This window comes from Calypte anna, chromosome 1 (assembly GCF_003957555.1).
Source record: "Calypte anna isolate BGI_N300 chromosome 1, bCalAnn1_v1.p, whole genome shotgun sequence".
Taxonomy (NCBI): domain Eukaryota; kingdom Metazoa; phylum Chordata; class Aves; order Apodiformes; family Trochilidae; genus Calypte; species Calypte anna.
This window is the reverse complement of record NC_044244.1, coordinates 170774573-170801366: the sequence shown is the minus strand read 5'-3', so window position 1 is coordinate 170801366 and position 26794 is coordinate 170774573. Positions and strand designations below refer to the sequence as shown.

At 36.8% G+C, this 26794-nt stretch overlaps 1 long non-coding RNA gene across 1 annotated transcript; it reads left to right on the top strand.

Annotated features, from left to right (window-relative positions):
* The first annotated feature begins 42 nt into the window (after positions 1 to 42).
* LOC115599365 lies at positions 43 to 25750 on the top strand. Its single transcript, XR_003988353.1, has 3 exons — positions 43 to 129; positions 7221 to 7310; positions 24107 to 25750. It is a non-coding gene; the product is annotated as an uncharacterized LOC115599365 (long non-coding RNA).
* Positions 25751 to 26794: the final 1044 nt, after the last annotated feature.

Below are 26794 nucleotides of genomic sequence, written 5' to 3'. Positions count from 1 at the left end.
GCCGCCCACTGCCCCGCCGGCTGCCGCCAAAAGTCACCTCCCTCCCCCTCTGCTCCCCCCTTCCTTCCCCTTGCCGCCGCTACCGCCGCCGTGCTTGGGAGCGGGTGCCGCCACCGGCATATATAGGCGGTAAGAGCCGGAGGGACCGGGCGCGGTTGGGGCAGAGGGAACTGGGCAGGCGGGTGGGAGAAGCCCCTATTCGGAAAACGGGGGCAACCTGCATCCCGTCGCCGCTCGCCGTCGGAAAAAGTCACTTCGGGAGCAGGTCGCCTTAGAAGCCCGTGGGGCAGCGGGCGGGAGGGAGGCTCCCGGAGGCGGCAGCAGTTCTCGCCGCTGGCTCCTGGGTGGATCTGTCACTCGCTTCCCTCAGCCTCAGAGGGTGGGAGCGGGCGGGAGCGGCTGCCTCCTCCGGCAGGTAACGCCGCTTCCCCGGGGCGGCGGCGGGCAGCATCTTTCCTAGGCGGGGATCCCGGGAGCCCCGCTTCCCACCCCCAGCGGCCCGCCCCGGGGGAGCGCGGCGCGGAGGCGGGCGGGGGGAGCTCGGAGCGGGCGGGAGGCGCAGGACAGCCGGAGCGGAGGGTCGCGCCGTGGCCCCGGTGTGCGCCCCGCTCTCCCGTGACATGACATGACAGTCTTTCCTCTGATCTCTCCCCCCCTCTCCACTCCTGACCACCCCTAATCCCCCTGCGAATCTCTTCCTCCCGCCTTCTCCGCCGCGGAAATTTCGGGGCAGCGCTCGGGACACGGCGGCTCCTGCTTCCCAGCCCTGCAGCAGTAGCAGCCAGGATGACTTCCCCACTTACATGCACATCTCCCTTTATCGCTCCCCTCCTTTCCCCCCGCCTCCTCCTTCCTCTCTCCCCGTGTTTTCGTAACCCGGATTAATGCCCCTTCGCTTCGCTCTTTCCCTCCCCCCTCCTTGCACCCCCTGCTCCCCCCCCCCAAGAAAAAAGAAATTAAGAGGACAACCTTCTCTCTTTTGTTTCTTCGCTTGTTTCCTTTCCATGTTTGCAGATTAACTTCGCCGTTTAAGCGCTTTCTCCACCTCCCACTTAAGCGCTTAATTTCCCATGTCACGATATTGGAGCCGCCTCTAGCAGAAACCTGGGTGACGGTTGTGGTGCCACATGCTCTCACATTTATCATTTCTGTCCCTTTGGGTATTAACGAAGGACTAAAGTGCTGTTCATCGTGCGTTGCACGGGGCTATTCCCCCCCCCCTCTCCCTCTTAGCGTTAAAACGCGAGTTTCCTTCCTGAACTAGAGGGGGGAAACATAATCCGAGGCCATTTGAATCGTGCCAGCTATTTGTAGGTGTTTTTCCTGTCCTCCCACACACCCCAAAACCGAGTAAATACCCTCCCCATAGATAGCCCAGCCTAATACTGTGATCAGAGCTGGCCATTCACCTCCTCTTCTCCGCCTACAAAATTCTCTGTCTCTGTCACCCGGGTCGCTATTTGTCATTGGCTTAGCTATTTTTTGGTGGCTGTTTCTATGTCATTTCTCGGTGGCCAGCAGCTCTCGGTCTCTCGTAGCTGTAGAAGCGCGATCGAGCTTACTCTGATAGGCGCCGAAATCGCTCTCTCGCAGTCGATCCGCCGAGCGATTCCCCCGCCGCGCACACAGAATATGTGACACGGTGCCTTTTCCTCCACGACGCCGTTTAACCCTCTCGGGGCTGGATTTGGCGTGGGCGCTGGCTTTTCGGAGTTGCGCGCACACACACACTCATACACACACACACACACACAAGACATCTTTTTGTTGCAGCAGCTCCTGGGTGGGAGCGCGGGCAGGGATAACACCCTGCAGCGGGGTAGGGAGCTCCATAGCAGCGCGGTAAGCTCAGGCGCTGGCAGGCCAACAGGCTCCTTCCCAGCTACAATTTCTAGCGTTACTTTTTATTCCTCTTCCTACTTCCCTCTTTACTTTCGGTCGCCCGACTGTTTTTGGGTTTGGTGTTTTCTGGGGGTTTTGGGTTTTTCTATTTTTTTTTTTCCTTTCTCGTTTTTTTTTTCTTTAGTTTTTATTATTATTATGTTTTCCCCGGAGGCAGGAAGGCGTATGGATATTTTCCCCGATGCCGTGTGATCGGCGGGCTCTGGGGGCTGCCGTCGAGCTGCCTGGAGCGCAGGATGCGCAGCGAAGGGCAGCATCGGGCCCCCCTTGAAGGCGCCCGTTCCGCAGAGACTGGACCGGCTGCTGCCCCCCCTGGTTGCCTGCGGGGACGCGGGCCTGGGAGGTTGGACCGGGTCACAGCCTTTCCCCGCTCCTCTCTCTCCCCCCACCCCCCTCCTTCCCACCTCTCTCTTCCCTCCACCCCCCCTCCCCGCACATCCCTCCGCGGCGTTCAAAGCCAGAAGCGGCCGCCTTGCGCTTAGCACCCTCGCCTCCGAAAATAACGAGTTAACCGAGGAACGTAGGAGGGACGTAGAGAAGAGTTGGGGTACAGAAGTGCTGTACAAAAGATTTCTGTGTACATGGCAGACAGCGTGTAGTCTTAAAGTGAAATGCAAAACTTAGCGTTTCCAGCATGGCAACTGGATTGTGATTCAAGGTATTTTCTGTGTAGCGCAGAAATAACAGTACTTGAAGGAGGGAGGTTTTTCTGCCTCGATTCGTTAGTTTCCTTGGATTCTTTTAATCCAGTACACGAGTTAGACTTTTTTCAGTCCTTTTTTTCTGTGAATAGCTGCTTCATTTGTCTCTGCAGTTTATACCTTTATGCCCTGAGAGGTAGAAAATTGAATTAGATCTCTGAAATTATGATACTAGTCAGAGCCTATTGAAAATTAGCACTTCTTTAGATTTGCACCATTACTTTCAGAGTGTTTTCAGAAACGTTTTTAGCAGTATGGGAATGTGCACAGAACTGTTTCATTGTGGATGTGCATACTTCGAAATACCAGGATTTGAAGAGATTTACACTGTTCAGCAGTGGAAGTGCACTCACAGACACTGACTTTCACTTTCAAGGAAATAACTGTCCTGACTCAGAGCTCATTTGGGAAAAAAAAACCCTGTAATTCAGTATTGTACAGGTGCGTATGCATTTTTTCCCACTATTCAGCAGTCATGTTCAACAGCATGCAGTTTGTACTTATTTTTCATTTAAAATTAAAACTGTGCTTAGCACATATTTGACTGCATAGAACTACTGTGCTTTTCAGCATTTTTATTTCTCAGCTGCACCATTCCCATATTTTACAATTACATAAAGGTGGGTGTGGCTAAAATGAAAGCAGTAAGCAATCTAATATCAATATATAGTGTATGTTAAGTAGGTTTTCCTTTCTTATATTTGATGCAGTCTTTATTTTGAGATATTTGGGGGTAAAAAAAGAAACATGTAGCTTAAATAGACCCTTGTAGAACTGCTTGCATTTTTCACCTTAGTTAAAATGTCAAACATTAACTGCGATTACTTGGCTCTGGAAAAGTTACATTCAGGGGAAATATCAAATTAAATTAAAGATCTAAACATATATATTTATATTATATAAATAAGTTAAAGGTAGAGTTCTAAGTTTAATAGAATATTGCTTAGTATACTGTGTGGCATAGGGTGTGTAATTAAAAAAATTTTTTTTTTCCTTTTAATTCTAATCCTTTATCTTGAGTCTTAGGAAAAATATCCAAGTAAGTTTTGGTTGTCTTTTGGGGTTTTTTTAGGGGATTTTTTTTTTTAATTTTTTTTTTTTTTTTTGGCTCTTCGGTGGTGTTTTTGTGTGTTTTGGGCTGGGTTTTTTTTGGGTTGGGTTTTTTTTAATTTATTTATTTATTTAAATCCAGTAAGTTGTACTGAAAGTTTCCAAGAGGTATCCTTTCATTTTCTGGATATAAGTCTACTCAAGTCTGGAGTAACTCTGAGATTTTGAATTTTCAGAAGTAACAGTAATTTTAAAGTGTGACTATATATCTCTGTGACTTTTTCATGTGGTAAGGTAGTATTAGGAAGCTTATTGTAGTAACATCTTAAATGCAGGCTGTATATAGGATAGCAAGGTGTCATGGAGTTCTTTTTTCTGTTTGGCTGGTTGTTTGATTTGCTTCTGGAATTCTGAATTTCTTTTCTATCCAAAATGTTGTGTCATGGAAGGAACTTTACTGCTAAATTGTAGTCTTTATTTCCATCATTACCTTTATGACTAATAGGCCAGGTTTTGCAGTGAAATACAGCTGGAACTGCATACACACTACCTGTCTATGTACACTGTGCCTGTGAACACTGTAGGGAAGGTGTACATCTCACCCATCCTGAATGTTAGAAGTCACCCTAACAGGTGTATCAGTGCTTTTCTGTAACACTTTTACATATGTACAAGCACCCGACCTTTCTTTACATAAAAAGTAGCCACGTAACAGCATTTCTTTTATAGTACCTTACTGTTTTTTTGTTATTTGCATTGGGAAGCAATTAGCTACTGAATACATAAGGGAGAGCTGAGCAGCTTATCACTATAGTCTACAAATATGCTGCAGGTATTCTGTTTTGTAGTCATCCACCCACACCCAAGGCCCATTCCGAGTCATTCCAGTAATTTACATTCATTACAGACTGCCAAAGGACAGAATCTTGGGTTAGTTTTAACTGTCTGTGAAACAAGTGGGGAATGAAATTGTTGACTTTTGTGTACAAACAGAAAAATATTTTAATGATAAAGGGTGGTGGTGTTTGGTTTTTTTTTTAGCTTTAAAAACTTTATGTACAGCACTGAGTGTTCTCCACAGATATTTTTTTAAACATCTATATTACTAGATGACTTAACATCTAACACTGCAATCCGATCTCAAAAATTGTCATTTTTTCTATTAATACTTGGAAAATTTTATTTGAACAGGCTGCCCAAATTACTCCTGTACATAGTCCTCAGTGACTCTTGTCACAGCCATCCTATTTTATTTATTTATTGTTAAAATTGAATTAATAAGTTATTTTAAAGATGGAAAAAAAATATTATATGCCCCAAAGATACAAAGGACACATGAGGCACAGTGGAGATGTGTAGCTGCAGATTTCCAGTAACTTTTTTACTCGGAGAACAAGTTGTTTTGTAATATTATTTTTGTTTTGTGCATTATTGGCAGGAGTTGCATAGAATTTTTAGGTAACTGATGTGTTAATACATAACCAGCTAGATAAATTAGGCTTCAGAAGGCATCTATTGAAAACTAGCTTGATTTTGGGTACTGGACAATTTCAGAAATGGTTCGATTAACCTAGGTATAAAAATTTCTGGCCATGTTTAATAGGGTGTAAGGCAATGTCTGTACTGATTATTTTTTTAACCCTTTATGTAAGTTTTTTTTCAACACTCCAGTTGTAATAAGAAAATTCTGGGCTGTATTTGTTCTCTGGACAGTTGATAGTACCACAACTGAGGAATAGTTTTGGTCTGAGCTTCGTCTGGTTTGTGCGCACTCCAGCAGGCTTGCATCAATATTAGAGCAGGGCACCAGAACTTCAGCTCTCGTGCAGCTAACACTTATTTTTTTTTGGTTTAATATTTCTATCTAATAATAGTGTATAATTTAAGAAAAAGGTTCTCTTTGCAGATTATGCAAAGTTTTATAACTTTATTTAATTCCAAACACTTTTCAGTATCTCGGTATTGAACAGTTGCTGGTGTGAAAGGGTGACCCCACACACACGTTCATTACCAGATACACAAAACAGTAGAAAATGTAACTTACCTACATTTAGCTTTTATTTTGTTAAAAGTTTCCCAATATGTCTTCTAGAACTGAAAATTATATTCCTGTGTAGCTCAAAACTGAAAAATAGCAGTCACTTTCAGTAATTATTAATATTAGAAATAGCCCCCCCCCCGCCGTGACTAGTTAGTTTTCACAACCTGCAATGAGTGTATCTGCATTATATATATTATTCATAAACTTTCCTATGTCAAATCAAGTTGCAGCTAATTATTTTATGTAGCATGAACTAAAATTTTGTTGAAGATTTGATCTGAAGAGAAAAAAAATTACACATCGAATAGGACTTAAGCTTGTATTTTCATTTTAAATGGTTTTATGTAAGTCCAGTTTCAATATCATCTTTAAGTATGTTAAATCTCAATATAAGCCTGGGGGGGGGGGATTTCCAGAAGAACTTCAATGTTTCTGGTTTATGAACAGAAACTTTTTTTTTTAAAGTGAAATCAAAGATGTGTGGAATACATGAAAATAAAGACACATTCCTTTCTCTTGTTAAAGCAGGGATCCGTTATAGATCCATAGCTGTGAGGTTTTTTGCTTTTGTTTTTTTAATATAATTTTCTGGAATATACTTTAAAAATAAATAACAAATTTGTGTAAATATTTGTAAACAGGTGACCTGATCGAGGTATCTGCTACTCATTTATTAGGCATAGGATGTGTCTTGTCGTGGTATCTACAGTGAAGAAGTAAAAATAAATCTTAAGAACTTAGCTGTGTGAATGCATTGTTTACTTTAGTAGATATTTTACTATAGGTACTATCAAATTATGGTTTTTTCTTACCTGATCATGGCTAGTTACTCTCATAGCTTCTCTTTTTTTCTTTTTTTTTTTTTTTCCTTTTTTTTTTTTAATTTTTTTTTTTTTTAAGTTTTAAAGTTTTGCTTCATCTCTGAAGATATTACATGCCTGTAATATTTCCAGTAGATCATTTAAAGTAGCTAATATTTGTAGGCTGCATTTTAATAAAGGTAATAATGGTACTATCCCAAACAGGAGAAAAAAAATGCTCTTTAAAGAAAAACACAATCAATTAAATACTTAACAATCAATAACATATTTTAGGAAATATGACATTAGTAGTCAAACATCCATTAAGTAGTTTATTCTTACCTCTTTACTTGTTTGAGAGTGGAGGGAGAGATTATGGGTGGTGGAAAGGAGAACAACCCCTTCCCCCCTCACCCCCTCCTTTTTTTTTTTTTTTTTTTTTTTTTCTTCCTCTTACTTTCATCTGAAAATGCTTCAGGAAGAATGAAAGCAAGAAACATTCTAATCTGATTTGTTTCAGGAGGCTTCTGATAATAGAGGCATATCACAGGTGTTCCTAATCAAGTCAGCTTGGCAAAAAAAAAAAAAAAGTATTTTTAAAATTAGGATTTCCTGTAACATAGACAATGCAAGGGTCAAGCCGATGACCTACATCTATGTTTGGGGATCAACCATGAAACTGTGGGTGTTGGAAATATGTTATAATACATGACATTTTTATTGCAGGTTTTGACCTTTCAATAGAGAGCTGATTTTGGAGAATGGCTTACTCCTGTGATTGAAAAACTCTCTGAAGGTTGATGGAGCATGAGCATGGTATATATTATATTAACATTTCTCTTATTACTTTTGTTATTTGTTTTAAAAAAAATGTATACATTAGTGTAACTTACTGAGATTATTCAAAATAGGCCAGTTCTGCTGGCTTTGTTAGAGAATTTTTTATTTGTTAAAATAATTCTTCTTTACACTCCTTCTCTAAAATTATAAAAGGCTGAGTAAAAGTATTTGCACAAGCTTTGCTCAGAAGAAAGTGAAATGGCTAAAAATAGGTATAAAAAGCTGAATTTGCAACAGCTTTGGTCATTTAGAACAATATAAATTCTCCATTATAGTGTTGGTCTCATATTCTTGTTTTGGGAATTATTCCACCTGAAATGTTGCTAATCCAAAAGCAATGTATGGATAATATAGTGCTTCTCTTTAAATATATTTTTGTTGTTGTTGGGAGTGTGTGTTAAGTAATAGAATAGAATAGAGAGCTAGATGCATGCATTTCGATATATTGTGCAAAAAACTTTAAAGGCATTAAAGAATGAAAAGTAAAGAAGCTAAAAAAGGAAAAAATGTTTTTCAGAACCCTCTAGCTCTACCAGAATAGTCAGAAATTTTATTTTTATCTGTTTGTTAATAGACATTATACAGTAAAACAGTGAACATTTAGCAGTAATTAATATGGACTCTGCTACACTCATATTGCAAGTCCTGCTTTGCACTAGAAGTACTAATTTGGCTGAAACTGAGAAATCCATTCATAGTAATCATAACCTATCTACTTGTATATGAATAATCTTAACTAACCATTTACATAAACAATTGAAATTAAATAGTTTCTGCTCATGCATTGGGTAAATTTGTTTAAATACTAAATGGAGTAGTAAAAACTGCAAGACTCTATCTTCAGCAAAATATATTGCAGTACAACAGATTTTATGAACATGTCGTGACTTTAGCAATTCCAGCTTTCAGCTGGAATCCACTTTTTATCCTTAATCAAATCTGTCTGTCTTCAAGAACACTTTTTTTTTCTTGTAGGAAGTAATTGTACCATAAAGTAAGAGAAGTTTTAAAAACCTAAATTTCATGTTACCCCAATAACTGCTAATTCATACCAAGCAAATCCAGTGAGGTGTAAATTTCATATTTCCTCATTGTTGTAGCTACTGGCTGGTGTAACTGAAGAATTGCTGACTTTTGCCAACAATATACTTCTTGTTATAGAAGCACTTGAGGCAGACATGTTCTGAATGTATTTTTGATATAATGCTGTGATTTTAGGGTAGTTAAGACCTCTTGTGGAAAATTATCAGCCAAGAAACATCTTTGAATACAGAAAATATAGGAAGTGAAATATAACTTCTTATAAGCTATGCAATTTGTAATTAGTGAGTAGGTAATACTTTAATTTTTAATCCCTTCTTTCTTTCTGTGATTAAGTCACAGTGCAAGTCTTTTTATTAATGGTGTAACATTGTTTGGGTACACATGGCTTAATAATATGCTTCCAAATAAATAAGTATTTTGCAGTCTGTCCAGAAACTGCTCTGAATGTATTGCATGTCTGGCTTTTTTTTCTCCCTTTTTTCTTCTAGTTCTGTTAGGAATATGAGGATTTCATAGAGCACTTTTTTTTTCTTTTTTTCTTCCCCCCCCCCACTCTCTCTGTACAAAAGCAATTATATTCTTGTTAATGAAAATCAGGATTATATTACAAGGCAAAGGTATCTAAGGCTCCCTTGGCATGTTCCTTGGGTTTGACACAGGTTCAGAGTATTTCTCATAGATTGTTACTCAGCAAAATAATATGGTTTCTGGTTCAAATCTGTAAATCAAAGGATTTAAAATATAGAGCCTAATCCTGCAAATTTTAAAATACACAAGTAGTTCTAATGACTCACTATCATGAATAAGGATTTGCAGAATCATGTTCACTTTAGATGCAAACTTTATTTCCTTTCAGGAATAAAAATACTGAAATATTTTGAACTTTGAGGCAAGTTTAAATAGTTTTTGTAAAGTCAAAAGAGAAGAGTTTTGCAGTAGTGCAGTAATTGAGACTTAATAATTTACAAGCTCAAATATCTTGAAAGAGTGCTGCAGTTGTCAGTTATCATTAGAATCCACTTTCTAAGTGCTGATTGGCTGCAGAACATTTTTATGCTGTTTTAATGCATATTGTTATTCTTTTTTTTTTCTGGAACTGTTAAGTATTTGGGAGTCAGCATGGCTGCTTCAGGACCCAAAGAGGAGGTGCAACTTACAAGAGAGATGTGGAGTGTTTTGGTTTTTATTTTCTTCCTCCTTGCTTCTGCTATTGCAGTTCTTAATTAGCAAAACTACCTTTTATTTTGTTGGAAGTTGAGCCTGAAATAAGGGCTGCAGTGTGAGCCCCTTAAAAGTTGATGGTGTGGCTATTACAAATTGTACACTCCACTTTGTAACTGGTTTGCAATATCTAATTGTATGAGGCTGAAAAGATAAAAATGTTCTGGCTTCTTCTCTTAAGTGCTTCTGGTGTGACTTTTCGTGGCCACTTCTAGGATTCACAGTCCAGGTGTACACTTGAGGCTCTACAGCTCTTACTGTCTGAATCATAATTTTAAAGCTGACAATGCATGTTTATTGCTCATCTAAAAAAACTTGCAGACTATTTTGTCAGCTCACCTCTGCTCTCTTTAAGAATGTCTCTATCTTTTTTGAAGGCAAGTTAAATAATTTTCCTGAAAGAGATAATGTAGCTATAAATGCAATCCATGCCTAGTTATTAGAACACTTGTAAAATCAGCCATTGTTTGAAACCTTGTGATATCTCAGGCATGGCTGGTTTAAGTTTTGAAATCTGAAGCAACTGAATTCTCTGGATTTTGTTAGTTTAAACTAGATCCAGGCCTGACATGATTTTAAATGGAGTTTTGTATACTATTAGATTTAAATAGACATTAACTTTTATTATTAGATTAGGCCTTTAATGGAACATGTATATAGGAAGTATTTAAGACTGGTATGCTTTCACCTCATTTTTCCTTGTCTGTTGATAAAACAGTCTTACAAGGCAATAGGGAAAGAAAAGTAAGAAACAAATTCTTCAGGAAAAATAGTTGAAACATCCTAATTGAGGTATTCTTATGGCTTATTCCTCTGACTCAAATACAAATACATTAAAAAGTGCACCACCCTACTTATTTTTATTTTTACATATTTATTTCAACAAAAACCTAACTAGAAATTTAGATAAACACATATATTTAAGCTCTGGAAGGGGGAATGAGAAAAGTATTCAGGGTTCTTAAAGGTTTAACTACTGTATTGCAGGCTCATTAATCCACCTTGGTTTACCCTGCTGTTCACACACTGACATGAAAAAGGGCATGTATGAAGATTCAATTGCTATTTGCTTGAATAATACACTTTCTCTAGGTTTGCTAGTTTTCAGCTTATTTTAAATCCATGCTTATTCACAGTAAATTTTTTTATAAGTTTGGGGCAGGATTTTATTTTTTTTAGAGAATTTTTTTTTCCATTACATATTTTAATTTTTACAGCAATCTTTTGAGAAAGTTAGTGCTTTTTTTGTGAAGTATACTAATAAGATATTCTATTCAAAGCAAGAAATGAGCAATATATATATTTTAAGTTTGCACAGTAGTTAAAAATCTTTGTAATGTGCACAGATCTGTAAAATATTTACACCTTTCCATTAACCCGCTAAATTCTAAGAGCTTGCTTTTTACTCCCTGTGAGTGTCCCATGGTTGCTTTTATTTTTTTTTTTCTTTTGTGGGTTTTATTGTATTTTTTTTTCTTTCAAGCCTCGGGGCCAAATATTTTTAGTGTCTTATCTACCCAGTTTTTAGCTGAGTTGAAGAGTGATTTTTTTAATTTTTTTTTAATTTTTTTTAAATTTTTTTTTAAATTTTTTTTATTCCATCTCCCCATGAGGAAATGGATTTAACTGTTACTATTGAAATGGAGTTTCAATAAGATAATAAGTTAAACATTTTGAAAGTATTGTAATTATGAACATGATTACAATTTTCCCAGCTCTACCTGATAATTTTCTACTTCAGAATAGATGTAGCCAAATATAAGTCACTTTTAGATTTGGACACTAATTCCAATAGACCTAGTAAATCAAAACATTTGCTTTAGAATTTACATATTCTTTTGGAGCAAAATTTTCTCTTGGGAGAATAGGTAGATACTGTGGTCTTGGGTGCATTATCACATCAGTCATTCTGAAAACACTTTGCTTCCTACCATTACAAGCTAGTCCATATTTTAGTCAAGATCAAGTATTAGAAAAGGAGGATGCTCCATCTGTTGTGAAACGTTGTAATGGCTCTTACAATAAAGTCTATCTCTAAATCAAAATACATATTCAAAAGTCTGTTGCAGAACAGAGTTCTCTGTTGATACTGTCACACTTCTGTCAGTGTCTTGCACAGGCAAACCCCATTCCTTCTTAAAAAAATTGTTACCTTATCAAAGAGTACTAGTTAACCTGTCCCTACACTCCCCCAAACCAAGATTTTCAGGTTTTCAGGAGAAAGAGAATGATGCTTCTGATGCCAAGCCACAGGAGTTATACAAGCAGCAATCAAATGTATATTTTTCTTTATCTGTTTCATCACTCATCTCTAACAAGATGTTTCATTTCTCAAGCAGAATGGGTATTAGGTAGGGATTGTAGTTTTGTATGACCAGAGTATTTTATTTTTTTTTTTAAAAAAGGTCATATATATATATATATATAATTAAAGATAAGCATGTGGAAATCTGTAGCCTGTATGATATGCATGTGTTACTAATATATTCTCCATACTTCTTTAAGTCCTGAATTCATGTCTTTTCTAACCAAGAGTAGATAACATGGTCTGAAATAACTCACAGAAAAGTGGTTGCACTTTTCTTTCTGGAATTACTAGGTTCAAAATCTGGATCTTCATTTGCATGGTGCCTGTTTTGCATCCAGGTTTAGAGTGTAACTAGGAGACTCTTGAATTAGCAGTAAGAGAATAATTCCTTCCAGGGTATTACTACTGCTAGACTGTGTTCTGTTTTTATACCAGCAACTCTTCAATTTTCATTAAGGTTTTGATCTCAGCTGTGTCACTGTAATTACAGTGAATTTGACTGGGAATACTGAGTGTTTCAGAATCAGTGTTTTTGTGGAACTGTAGGAGAAAGTAAAGGAAATGTAAAATACAAGAATGTTCCTAAGTTATCTCTTAAACTTACTGTCCTTGATTTCTTCATTTTGCAATTTAGATACATGGAATTCTTCTTGCTTTTTTGGTATGTGATACTGAATTTTTCAACCTTGCAGTCTTCTGACTTGAAAATGATCATTGGAAATGCTGTTCAAGGTGGTTTTTGTTTGTTTGTTTGTTTTATTTTTAGATTAATATAACTTCTGTTGCTGACCCACTTTCCATTATGTAAAAACCTGAACAGAATTTGTCATTGAGGTAGGAATTCATGAAGGCTGACACTAGAGGGCAATTCAAAGCAGCAGCTTACCCCAGAACAGTTATGGGTGCTTGTGGCCCTGTGTTTAAAAAGAGGGAGCCCATGGAGCCTTTCCCAGGTTCTCCTGCAGACAAAAGCTTGGCTCTGTGATTACCCTCCTAAATAATTTCTTTAACTTGCTTTTCATATCCTTGAGTGCTCCAGTGATTGAGGAGGAAGTTAAGCCAGTTCTAATGCTGCTCTGAGTTAGAAGCTAAGAAACATCTTCCAGAGTGTCTTGTCACTGTCAGAAGGCATAACTTACTCAGTGGTGAGTTTTGTTTGTTTTGTTTTTATTTTGATCTCATGTGCTAAGTTGAGCCCTTTGAAAGATAGGGGGATTTGGGAGGTAAGGAAAACTGGAACTTAAAATATTTTAAGTATAAAGGAAAATGGAATTTGTGGTCAGTAAACTATATGTGTACAAATTTCTTACAAAATACTGCAAAATTAATGCGAATTAATAAGACAGTATAAATAATTCATCTCCCTAAAAAACCCCACCACCAAACCACTCCACAAAACAGGCCAAGGCATCAGACAGGGACTTTGTGTCCATAATTTTATCAAGGAAAATACAATATCTCATGTAAAAAAAATCTGGTTGACTCAAGATGAGCAATTAGTTGTAGTATGTAATATCTAAATGAGGATGAGAAATCATCTGTGTCTATTGGGCACAATTAAATAATTTGTATAACAGTGCATTACATAATAAATTACAGTTTTCACAGTTGTAGTGTTCACATAGATTTACAGAGCGTCCTGAATGCTTGTAAATAATAACCTGTAATGTTGATGTCATGATTTTTGAGAAGCACTCAAGAATTCTTATTTTAGCAATGCAGATTCTCTCCATTTTTTTAAATGTGTGCACCTAGCCACATAAGCTTGTGTCACAGTACAGATTTCAACATGAGGGCATTTTAAGTGTTTGTGTTGATACCTATCTCTATATCTAATTTTATATTCATATAAACCATACATAATAATATATTTTGTGTACCTAAATATTTTTTTAAAACCCCTAAGATTAAAATGGCATGATACTCTAGCACTCTGTACCAGTTTTTCAAGTAATATGATCTTTGCATTCTTTTGAACAACTTACTGTAAACGCCTAAAATTATTCCTGCCTATTTAACTGCTCTCAAGTTTATCTTTATAAAGAATATTTACTTACAGTCACTCTGGCAGTGCCACAAATCAATAGAAATACTGCAATGTTACAGTAAACATCTACACCTGTTTTCTGCAGGTCCACTCAGCAGCTCCAGTGCCATTTGAAAATGTGTAATCTGCTGGCAGTGATGTGCCCAACCTTAATCGGTGCTGGAGACTTTGGAGGAGAGATTGTGACATTACACAGTGGTGTCCAACAATGACTGACCCTGATGAATCTGTGAAAGAAGAAAATAGTTCTCCTGCTTTTTAATTTGCAAAATGCACAAAAGAAAAAAAAATAATGTGGCATTTAACCCACTGAAGTTGTTAGTTTCTCTGGGTTTTAGGGGATGATTTTGGGTTGGGGGTGTAGCTGAGGAATTGGTTGATAATCAGGTAGAAGTCTTAATCACACACATGAACTCCTCGTTTAAAAACATGAATATTTAAACTAAATCCATCTGAATACTCAAGTGCTTAAACCAAGCATACTTGTAAGCTTTTAAGGAACTACATCTTTTGCAGGTAAGACTACTAATTTAAGAATAAGCATTTTCATTAACATGACTAGTCTCTTTTTTTTTTTTTTTTTTTTTCCTGTTACCAGTTTGATTTTTGGCCCTAAATCAAAGACTAAGTTCTCTTAAGTTAATGTTAAGGCTGGCTTCAGAATTTTGTTTATTTGAACAAAGCAAGAACAAATGTGTAAGTACCAGGAACGTGCAGACTAGTAATGCAATATTAGTCTGTTTTATCTTTAAGCAGGTGGTTTCATGTAGCAGGCTGGAAGGGAGACTCTTTTTCTTCCCAGTTTTTGACAAAAAGATGACGCATATGACTCAGAATTAGAAGGGGAAATCTGCCAGTTTGCATCAGTTCCTTAACTTGTGGGCTGCTCTTCACTGCAAGGAAAATCGGTGTGCTCACACCAGTGCTTCTTCAGAGATGAGGAAAAATCATTTGCTTCAGAAAATGTAGGATCATTGGAATAGGCCTTTTGTAAGCTTGCTAGGCTTTACAAATAATAAGGTTGTTTTAATTGTATTACATTTTTAGGAAAAAACAACCGAAACAAACAAAACCCAAATCATGTTCTTAAATGCTAAATTTAATGTTTAAAATGAGAATCAGGCACACTATAGCTTAGTGCAGAATAAAAGCAAAGGAATCTACATCCTTTGGAAAACATAAAAGTTCTGTTTTGCTGGTACTGAAACTCAAAAATCATTGTAGATCTCCACAGTCAAAAGGTAAGTGCTTTTATATTTTTTTAACCTAGTTCCACGTAACTGAGTCTCCAATTCCAGCTTTTCAGTAAGTAGGTCTAAAAAAACCCCATATTAAAAAAATCCTAGCTTTGAGGGCAGAATCTATCTATTTTGAATTGGAAAAATTATCTGAAGTAAGGAAGATTTGATTTTTAAAATGTCATGATTTAGACCTGCTAAAAAAAGACTGCACACCTTGTGATAATGTGGAATCTTTCATAAAGGAATGGGTTATAATGGAGATAGACTTCTTGCAATATTGGTATTTTTTGAAAAAATACACTGTCAGCTAGTCTTTTATTTTAAAAAAAGTCAAATGCTAATTTTAGAGAGATTAGTGCCTTTTTGGTTTGCAGATATGTACTAGACAGATAGGGCTGAGAGAACTTTTTGGGTTTGTTTTTTTTTCTAGTGTAGTTTCGGTATTGGATTATAAATCTTTTTCTTAATATATTAACTCCTAGTTAATTTGGCATGGTTTTACTTTAAGCTTGTTAGTGAAATATTGAAAATCTAGCTTAATATAAAGCTGTAAGAGGCATCTAGCATCCTTTTTTGTTTCGTTTTTTCTTTCCTTCTCTTTTTTTATTTTTTTTATTTCTTTTTTTTTTTTTTAATTCCTCCAGTGGATAAAGTTCCTTTGATTTGGCAGAACTCCTGTTGTTTTGAAAAAGCAAAGTGAAAAATCTTAAGTGAAATTTGCTTTCTAGCTGCAAAAATGAATTTCACTGCTTAGTAGTCTGTGTCAGCCTTAGAAAGCACCATTTTATTTTGCATGAGCTCTGTTCTGTGAGCAGTAGGTCTCACTGATGGGGGGGTGGCTTACCAACCCATAAAAGTCTTTGAAAAGGGAGTATACACAGCTGTGTGTTAGATGGTATCTCTTCTATGAATATTTCAGGGAGGAGTGGGGGGAAGATAAAGCAGCCTTCTGAGTTGCTGCTCCTGCATATTTCCTCAGCTACCACTGAATAAACAATAATTTAAGTAGATAATAGGACTAGGAATCTTCATTCCAGAGGTGTTAGGGACACTTGAAATTTCTGCTGAAGTGACTAATTAAATAATGAAGTTGTAGAAATACATCTGAGTTTTGGAAAACTTAAAGGAATTAGTAGGAGGTGTTCCTCTGCTGTTAACTAGTGGATTCCCTTAACAGCTGAGCTGATTTCTTTTAGCAGTTCAGTCTCACCTTTTGTAAATCATATAGTTGTCTGGTATTTAGAGAAGTCATGTAGGGATGATGTCAAGAAAAAGACAAATTTACTGTCTGAGCCAGGAGGCAGACTTACAAAAAGCAAGTTCTTTCAGGCCACGAAAAGTTCTTTGTTCTGTGTCCTTGGTCTTTCTGTGCTTTGACCCTTATTTTATAGCATTGTCACTCTGACCCTAAATCTTTGGAAGCAGCAAAGTTAGCTGTTTACAAGTGTGGTTGCATTCTGAGCTATGGTCCTGGTTTTTGTCTGTAGACATTGTAGTTCCATACAGTGTTGAGATGGAACAAAATCAGAATTTAAGATTTGGGGGGTTGTGTAGTACAAGTGGTATTATTTACATACCAGGCCATTCATCTATACATATGTGTATGTTCTATATACATATATATATGTTGCTATATTACTGTCTTGTGATTTATTATTTTTTACCAATTTCAGATAAGATAGCAAGTAGGATGGCAGCCTGTTTAACACTGCCAAATGTATTTTCCACTTCCCCAGGAGTACTTTGGAAACTGTGCATGTGCACAGACCACCAGGGTTCCTGCAAAATATACTACTTGGATATTAAGTGTTCTGTTGAGGACAAGAAATGCTTTGCTGTACATTATAGAGTTAGATTTAAACAGCAGTACCTGGATGGCTTTCTTTCAGAAAAAGCCAGCTTAGGAGAGCATAAAATTTTACATTAGGCCTGTGACTGCTTCCTGGGCAGCAGGAATGAGCAATGAGAAATGAGCAATTCTTTTGAGAAATTTAGAAAAAGTTTTTAGGATTTTTAGGATTTAGGATTTGTTTTTGTTTTTCCTTAAAGAAAATAAAATATTAATTAAAAGTAGCTAATGTTTTTATTTTTTTTATTTTAAATTTTTTTTAAAGAATCTAATGTTATTCAAGAAGGGAGCATGTTTCCCTATCTTAATAACTTCCCATTATATAGCAGGTTTGTATTGTGTGGGTATTTATATTTGAAGAAGGATTGTTCCTTTTTTTATCTTCTACTTGCAATGATTAGGTGTATTTCAGGTTTTGTAAAACTGAACTCTAAATGTAGTATAATCTATTCTGGAGGTGATAATGTGATAATATGAAGAGATGTTTACTGAAGACCTTGAAAAAATGTGTCTTTTTTTTTTTTTAATATATTTTTACATCTGAAAAATAATGATTTTTTTTTTAAATACTAATATAAGAAACTGAGGTTGCATTTTAAGACAGACCTAGCTTTATTTTTGGTAGGTCCACTAGACTGAGTATTAATTTTTTTTTGTGATAAATTCAGGGGGAGAGGAACATTTTAATGCCTATTATAGTGAAATGTAAAACTTACTTTGTAGAAAAGAACTTCTTCATTTTTCTTAATTTTGTATGTGTCCTTTCAAGCAGAAAGAATGCTGCTACAGATTGAAAGTGCTCATGCAGTTTTCTTCCTGTGTGCAAGCCAAAGGTGCAGGGAAGACACAAGTTGTGTGCGAGCTGTACTTGCACAATCAAGAGGAATTTGGAAAGCTTTTCTGAAATAGAACTTTTACAAACTCTGTAAGAACCCAGAGCTTGTTATACTTTTCAAGTTCCCTGTAAAGTATTTCCCATAGCAGTCTAGCTAATGCATTCACATCTGAGGAAAGCTGTTTAGAAGCTGGAAAAAGAAACAGGAGGGGTTAGTCTTACTCAATTTTATGTTGAAGATGGAGTTTACACTAAAATATACTGATATTATACTTTGATAATATTTGTGTGCTGTATCAGCTTCCCTTAATTCTACTTTTGCTAGCAAGCTATAAAAAATGTTTGACATCCTATATTTGTTCAAGTCAGAACTGACTAACTTTAGTTTCTTGCCTTCCACATAAATCCACTGCTTTTTGGTTGCTATTCATTGCTCCAATAGAAGCATTGATATTGCAATACCAAGTAACTCTTCACTTTGGTTTGTTTTCATGACTGCAATGGGGTGGGAGGGAAGGGGGGGGGGTGCACCTCATAAAAACGAGTGTGTGAGTCTGGCACTGATTGGAGAGCTGAGATGTAGTAAAAGGATGTAAAACTGGATTTGATCCTGGTAGAACATAACTGCACTTTGAAATTTCCAGGTATTTTTATACTTCTGAATTTTATTAATGGCTTTACTTCCTGGTTTTTATTTTTAGCTGGCTTTGTTATTTTATGTTTATCTTATGCAGTAGCTCTCCAGCTAGTCTAAATATGTTTGTTCATGATCCTTCGAGAGATAGCTGGACACATGATATAGATTTTCCATATTTAGTAAAAGTAGATTTCGGTAATCAGCAGTTATCTGCTTAACTTTCATTATTAATATTTTCTATTCCAAATGACTTCTGTAGTACCCCGTGTCTTTCACCATGGTTGTACAGGGCTAATTGCTACTGTGACTGAGAAATACCTAATAGACAAACCCTCCTTTTTTTATTTTTTTTATCAGAAGTTTGTATGTTCAACCATTATCCATAATTTACAACCAAAACTCCAGATCAGTACTAGTTAACTCTGTTCATTCATCTTTGCATTTAAAAAAATATTCATTATTTTTAACACAAATTGATAACAGCCCTAGAAATATTCAGCTGCTTGTTAGAAGGCATGGGAAGATCTCTTATACATGGAGGGTGTGTATAAATTTGATCCTGAATGCCACTTTTTGAGGCAAAGTGCATGCAGCTTATTTGCTGGATTACACTTATTTAATAATAATAATGAAAACAAAACAAAAGAAAAAAACAAACCAAGCCACAAATCCTAGCACAAAATTGCTGGGTTGGAGACCCAGCTGGGTTTCTAAGAACTGCAGTCTGAAACATGAGTTCAAAAACTTACTGTTAAATCAGGAGAACAGCAATTAAGGTGTATAGTTTATTATCTTATTCTTCCTCTGTGACCACAAAGTAGTCTCAATTAAGCTGAGTGAATTAACTCAATGTCATAGGTTATACTTGAACCAAATAATGCAGTAGTAACCAGAAATACACTGCTACCTCCTAAGAAATGCTTTGAAATATTTCAGTTGAATATTTTCTCCTTTTTGTAAGTATGTGCATATTGCTTCAGAGGCTGCTGACACTAAGAAATAGACAGAGGGTTCCTTAACAAAAACCATCATAAGGGAGGAGTAAAAGAATATAATTCTAAATTTAAGTTTTAAGAATGAGCAAGAATTGTAAGTTCCAGTGTGTTTGCAGTACAAATATTACAGTGTTGAGTAAGCATATGACAAAAATAAAGTGAAACTACTATTGTTTAAACTGGTGGGGTGGGGGGGTGTAAGTAAACAGTGTGTTACCAATCTACAGCTACATACACTTCCAGATCTTACAGTTTTGATGTTTGAGAAGTATATAGATTACTTAGTAATGAACTGAGATTTCATCAATTTCAGTCTTTTGTCCAGATGCATTTAGTTTTAAAAAAAAAAAAAAAATTTCAGAAAGTGTTGAACTGTCAGTGTGGTTTATTCATATTGAACTCAGCATTAGTGGCACTGAACTGTGAGCTCTGAGAGGAGAGCTTTGCAAATTCACCAGCAGTTGTCAGAAAAGCTTCACTGCAAAATGTCTTGTTACTCTCTTTATGGAATGCACCTAACAAGACACACTTGCCAAAATTGTCCCAGTTCATACTGTGCTAGCTGAATGCAAACCCTGTCTCATTTCTAGTTTAAACTAAGAAGCTAAACTGGGAAAATGGGTATGAAGATGTACTTTCTGATGTCTGTGCTATGAAGGGAGAGTGGTACTGGTGGAAAAAATAATGTAATGCTTTATAGATTGTGGAACCCTAAGAGTCTTTCAGTGTCTTTCACATTCTGACTTCTAAATTTAAACTGAAATAAGGTTAGAAAAGGGTCACAGTGAACAGTGAAGTAATAGCTTTGCTTTCATAGTGGATCTATGTTGATTTGCATTATTAAGTAAATAACACAAGCAATGGTCTGTGATTGTGTGCAAATGGTGTATAACACCAGCAACAAAGAGGATGTTTTTTTGGCCAAGAAGTATCAAGAAACTACTTTTGTTGTATGAGCAACAGGCAAAAGGTAAATGTTTAAATTCTGTCATATTCTTGGATATCTGAGGCAATATTTTGTATTTAAAAGAGAGGCCCTGGCATCTTTTACACAATTTTTTTTACATCTTGACATCTTTTACTCATCTTTTGATTTTTTTTTTTTTTTTTTTTTACGTCTTGACATCTTTTATTCAAGCTGTCAGATTCCTGGCTACCTTTCTTGATAGCTCATATGTGCTTATAGTAGCCAGAAATTCACTTGTAGATGACTCTATAAAAGAGTCAAAAAAAAAGATTAAATTGGGCTTGGTATTGTCATAAATTCTTAACCATAAATCAATGAAAGTTAAACATGATATTTTATACTAGGCTTGGCCTTTCATAATTCTATGAAAAAAACCTGAATTTAAGGATTATCTCCTGTCTTTGACTGGAAATGGCCCAATCACAAAAACACATCATTTTGTGTTGCTATTCTTTTTTATTATTATTTGTTATCTCAAACAATTAAATTGTTTTTTCTAACAGCATTCCTGTTGTGTGCATATGTACAGAGCCTGCTTCTATGGAATTTCAGTTCTTCATCTTCAGAACCCTTCCTTCTTCCATCGTGCCCAGCAGAATGAATGCTTTCAGGTGCTTGGGGTGCTGTAATGGAGCTGCCTGATCACACAGGTGATTCACAGCTTTTATTGAGGTCTCCTCTGGCTGTCTCTCGCCCACAGCCCCCATCTTAAAAAGAGGTAGGAGAAGCACTCTTGGTAGCATGACTAGGTTAGGTTGAGGACCAAAATGTAGAGGTACAAGGACACCTGGATTTCAGCAGATTCCTGGCTTAGCTGTCAGCACACCTTTTATCTTATTCCTTCTTCCATCCTTTTCCTATTCTTCAACCGCTTCTCTCACATTCAGAGTGTCATCAATTTAATGTGAAAACCCTGCTTATTCTCCTTAGAGATATGTTTTTAATAGCAGCACAGAAAATATACAGCTGTGTTGTACTTGATTTGCTTGCTTGTTTTCTTTTGGGGCATTTTGGTATTAAAGTTTAGAAACAAACAAAAGCAAACTTACACACAAATATTGTCATGCATGTGGGGCTTTATGTTCATGCTTTGGGTGGAGGGGAGGAAATTACCTACAGGTTCTCTTCCTGATGTACTTAATGTAGACAATAACATAGTTCTGCCAAGTCTTCACGGTGTGTGTAGTTTAATTTTAGAGATTTATGTCTACAACAGAAAAAAACACTTCCATGCTAAAGCTAGAAACTAAAGCAAATAGGCAAGTGAAACAATGGTATCGAGTTAAACACAGGTTACAAATTAATAATTTGGCCCGAACATACAAGGGATAAGCATACTTCCAAAGGTATTAAATGTTGTAGCTGTCTTATTTGAATAATTGTCTTTCAGTCTTCTAAGGTAAATCTTAATACAAGTAAAAAGCAGTATTTTCTCTTGCTGGATAAAATATTTCCTATCCTTTTCCCTTACTGCCAGCTAGCATTTTTACTTGAATTTGTCTCTGCTTTCTCCGTTGTGCATATATGGTGGAGAGTTTTCTTTATTTCTACCTTTGATTGATTATGCCTAGCAGTTTCTTCAGGGTTGAAACCAACTGTCCAAGCATACCTTTAAACACTTGGGTTTATTTTGACTTTGTATTCAGGTCTTACTTCATGAAGGTGCTCAGTAAGTTGTGCATAAAGAATCTAGCTTGCTTGGTTTAGGCATTTGCTATAAAAACAAACAAACATAGGTTGTAAGACAGGGGGGAAGTTCAAGTATAATTGGTGCCTAAAATATAACAGAAATAGCTCGTACACAGTTCCTGAAGTAGCATTTGTACCTAGATAGCTCTATAAAAACCTCAGTGCTGATGCAGCTACCTCTAAACTTACACTGGAAAATCTCACCTTATTTGGTGCATTTGTTGCATCAAACCCTTCTAGCAGAGATCTTCCTGTTGTATTATTCTAGAAGCAAGAATAGGAAGGGTAAAAAGAACTCGCAAACTTTCCCCCTTTGTGGCCTGCTGAATTTGTTGTGTGCTTACAGAAAAAGCCCTGTTAATTTCCAGAAGCTGTTTTACCACGAACTGAATAGAAAGCTTATTACAGTGGAATGGTTGGGTCTGTACTGTGTAAGTAGCTTTTGTCTTAATAATTTGGTATAAAAGCACTAAAGGAAGCAGAATTCATATTATCTGAGGAACTAGTGGAAGTACTGAACATGCTTAAAAAGATGGCAAAAGAGAAGGATGCCAGGCAGGGATGTGAACTCCAAGTTTCTTGCAACCTCTTCAAGTAAAGTAGCATGGTTATTCTAGGCTGGTAACAGGTAAGCTGCTTTTCTTGCCAACAACTTGTGAGGGTTTTTTTCCCTCAAATGGGCTAAGAAGCACTTATAAATCTGTCTGCCCACAAATTGTGGCAGGAGTAACCTGCAGAGGTAACAAACCACCTGAGGACTGATAAAATACTCCACAGAAGCTTATTTGGAAAGTAGCTCTTACTCTTTCACATATGAAAATAAGTGTTTTCACAGCAGATGTCATCTCTAGATGACAAAAAGATTAGAAAATAACCATGATTGTTTTGTTTTGAAGTTAACATCTGCATGGTCGCTGGTTCTCCTAATCAGACACACACAATTGTCCAGTTCCTTGTTTGTGTCCCATTAAGTTATTATGCACAGTTGACAATAGAGTCTAGAGCTTCACTGTAAATAAACAGTCAGCTGGGCAGTGGATAAATGTGTTCTAAACATTTTGGTAGTTTATTAATACAGCCAATGTCAGCACATGAAAACCAATGTTCAATAAGAAAATTCTGTTTTCAGCATGTGTTTCTATTCCCTTGCAGTACAGTAGACACCTTGGCATAACGTAGCAGCACATAATGGTTTGTGGGTTTTGAAAAGGTGCAGGCCATATTGTGCTGCCTCAAAAATACAAGGATTTCATCATCCTGAAGAGAAGCATTACTCGTGAATTAGACAATCTTGTGATGCTGATGTCTGTCATACTTTAGCAGCACGTAAATATTGGTGTTAAGACTGTAAATATCTCCAGTATTAACTGTGCTGCTGAAGTAAGGCTGCCTGTGAGCCACTGCTGCATGTGAGTCATGAAAAAGGATGTTCTGTGTATTTCGTGATGCCTTTCTGTTATAATTTATATGTTGAATGCTTATGAACACTTTGTTGGGTTTTGTTTGTATTTTCATCAATATTTAGGACTTCATAGTATCTGATGGTAAATATAGAATAGACATTTATAGGAGTGAATGCATTGGTTTACATGAAAGATGAATTATTAAAGGAGCCATCTCAAGCTACACCTGTTTAACAATGCTGTGGTAAGTGTGTTTATACATATTTTTTTAAATTATAAAAATGGTGTTGCTTAAAATGTCACTGTTTCTTTATTAAAATTCTTTAAAGTGTTAATTTTTACACCATTTATTAATAAATGGAACTGAGAGGTGTTTTTGCATGTTTTTTAGCAAAGTGAGCATATAAGCAAAAGCATCTTCCAAAATGTTTAACAAAATTTGATGTTACAGACAGGTTACAGTTTTATGGTTAGGAGTTTAAACTATGGATTTAATCATTTTTTTCTCATCTTCCACTAAGATGTTTTTCTTGCAGGGGAATCTTTCATTGAGGTGACTGAAATTGCTGCAGTGAGAATGGGAATTACTTGAGCTCCTTCCCTTTTAAAAGCTGCATGAAAGAACTGTGTGGTGAGTCAAATGTAGACTAATGGTTATGTAAATGTCACTAATTTTAGATACAGTCAAGATCTGAAAGTGTGTTTCCTTATAAGATTTTATTTTCTGCACTATCATGACTCAGTATCACTCGCTAATCTCATTTTATTAGCCCTGCTATGTTTTACCATTAAAATACACGTGCCTTCTTCAAATGCATGTTCACAGATTCAAGTTTATACATCATATAGATGCTTGAAAGGGAGGGAAAAAAGCATATCTGCACTGGGGATTTGTTTTGACTTCAGGCTTCACAGGCCTGCCACTGGTGCAGTTACACAGGTAGAAATGTGCTGTAGATCAATATAAATCTAAGTTGTTGTAATTCATGAATTTGTGTTATTTAATTGTATAGAATTTCAGCCTGGTGTGTGTGCAGGTAAAGATGACACTTTGTCTGCCTCTGCTATGAGTTTGAACTGATGAAATTACTGATGGCTAAAATTTTCAATTTAGTTTAGACCTGAGCAGTTCTTAATAGCACAGCTATGCAGTATTAGATAGATGACAGCTTTTCACAGAGTAAACACTTCTGTGCATACATTTACCTACTACAGGTCTCTGAAGAAACGTGGCCAAAATGAGGTTGACTACTCAGAAAAAAATCTGCTATCTGGCTCAAAGTTGGATAGCTTTCTCACTGAGGCTCCTTTAAGTAGCACTGTGCTCTATTTTCTTGTCTGTGATTGCTTAACCCTAAAGAACTGCACATGCATTTCAGCCATTTGAAAACTTAGAAATCCTTGGAAACAATCAAACTTTGTCAAAAAGACATTCTTCCATTATTCTCCTCCATTTGAAGGTTCTTGATATTTGTTAGCACACTGCAAACTGTGGTGCTTCCAGAGGGCCATCCATCCTTCTACTCTTTGGATCAGTAATTTAATCTAAGTTTTCTCTAGGAATTATATGAATAGAAGGGAATATAAGGAGCTAATAAAAAAGATTTGGGAGGAGGCAACATGAAAGTCTATTTGCATGGCTTTGTCCAAGCCCAGTGGCCAAACCATTTCATCCAGGCTACTTCATTATGCCAGTTTCAGGCTTCCATGTGAATTCTGAAACAGACTTTTTCCCTCTGGTTCACCATGCACAACCCTGTAAGTGGCACAAGGCACAGGATGGCAGGGGATGGGAAGAAGCAGAAGGGGAAAGATTGGACAGCCTTGTTTAGTGGCCCTAGCAGCTTGTAACAGTTGAGTGACATAATGAAAATACAATTTGAGCATCTGGAGAACCAGGGCTCAACTGAGGAACAAAAGTATTACTTCAAGTTTTTATGACTGCTTACTTAAATTCTCAGTTCCTAAACCTTTGAAAAGAATGATGGATTTCTCTCATGGCTCACAGCTGCCTTAATTTATATTAGCAATTGTATTTTCCAGAGGTTTACCTGCATGGGCCAAGCCATAGCCCATGGCAGGGTGGTGCTCTCTCTGCGTTGCAGCTCTGTGGTCCTAAGAATTGGTCCTGATATAAGAAAGGGAGGCTCTCTATTTTCAGCTTAGGTGGTTGTTTTCTGCTAGGTTTAGGAACTGTATGGAGAAAAGATGCTTAATTCATACCAAAAAAAAAAAAAAAAAAAAAAAAAAAAAAAAGGCCTGATAGAAAATAAAACTTTAGCTTTATAAGAGTGGAGATAACTAGTGAGAGGAGCATATCTAAACTACAATGTTGAAAGGTTTGAGTTGGAAACTGATAGGGGAAGGACAGAGCTGATAAACTGGAAAACTGGAAGAATTGGGACAAGCTGGATAAAGATTGGGGTGTTTTGTTTGTTTCTTGAAATTGGAAGCAGCAGAAGGGATCTGGCGTAAGGCAAAGAGAAGAACTCAGGCTTAGAGAAAGGGGCTTGCACACCTCAGATCATTCCTAACATTCTCTGGAGTGCTCTGCATTTCAGATCCAGAAGGGAATGCAGACTTGTAAGTGCTAGCTTTTGCTGTCATCTGAGAAGTGACCATTCAATGAAATGACTGTCAGTGTCGTTGTCCTCATCACAGTCAACATAGTAGAGGGCAACATTATCAGTGCTCTCTACTACTTCATGAATTTTGGTCCTAAAAAAAAATCCCAAAATAAGAGTAGTTGAGGTTGGAAGGGACCTCTGGAGGTCTTGTCCAAGGGTCAGGCAGAGCAGGGTTTTTTTGGCTGTGTCCAGTCAGGTTTTGAATATCTTCAAGGATAAAGACTCTGCAAAGACTCTGTTCAGACAGAATTTCCTGCATTTCATTTTGACCCTGTTGTCCTGTCACTGGACACAGCTGAGAGGAGCCTGCCTGTGTCTTCATTACTGTCCCTTACACCCATCACAAGCATTCATAAATTGGGTAAGATCACACATGTATACAAAGCCTTCATCTGCCTGGAGTCCCACTTCTATCAGCCTTTCTTCATGTAAAAGATGTTTCAGTTCTTCTCATTTTATTTACTTGCACAAAGACAATGCTTAAACTAATATGGGAATTGGAACTCAAAGAGGGGAAAAAACAATACACAACTTGGATGTAAAAAAGAATATGAAAGTTATAAAATGAAATGCTAGGAAGTTAGATAACTCCTGCCT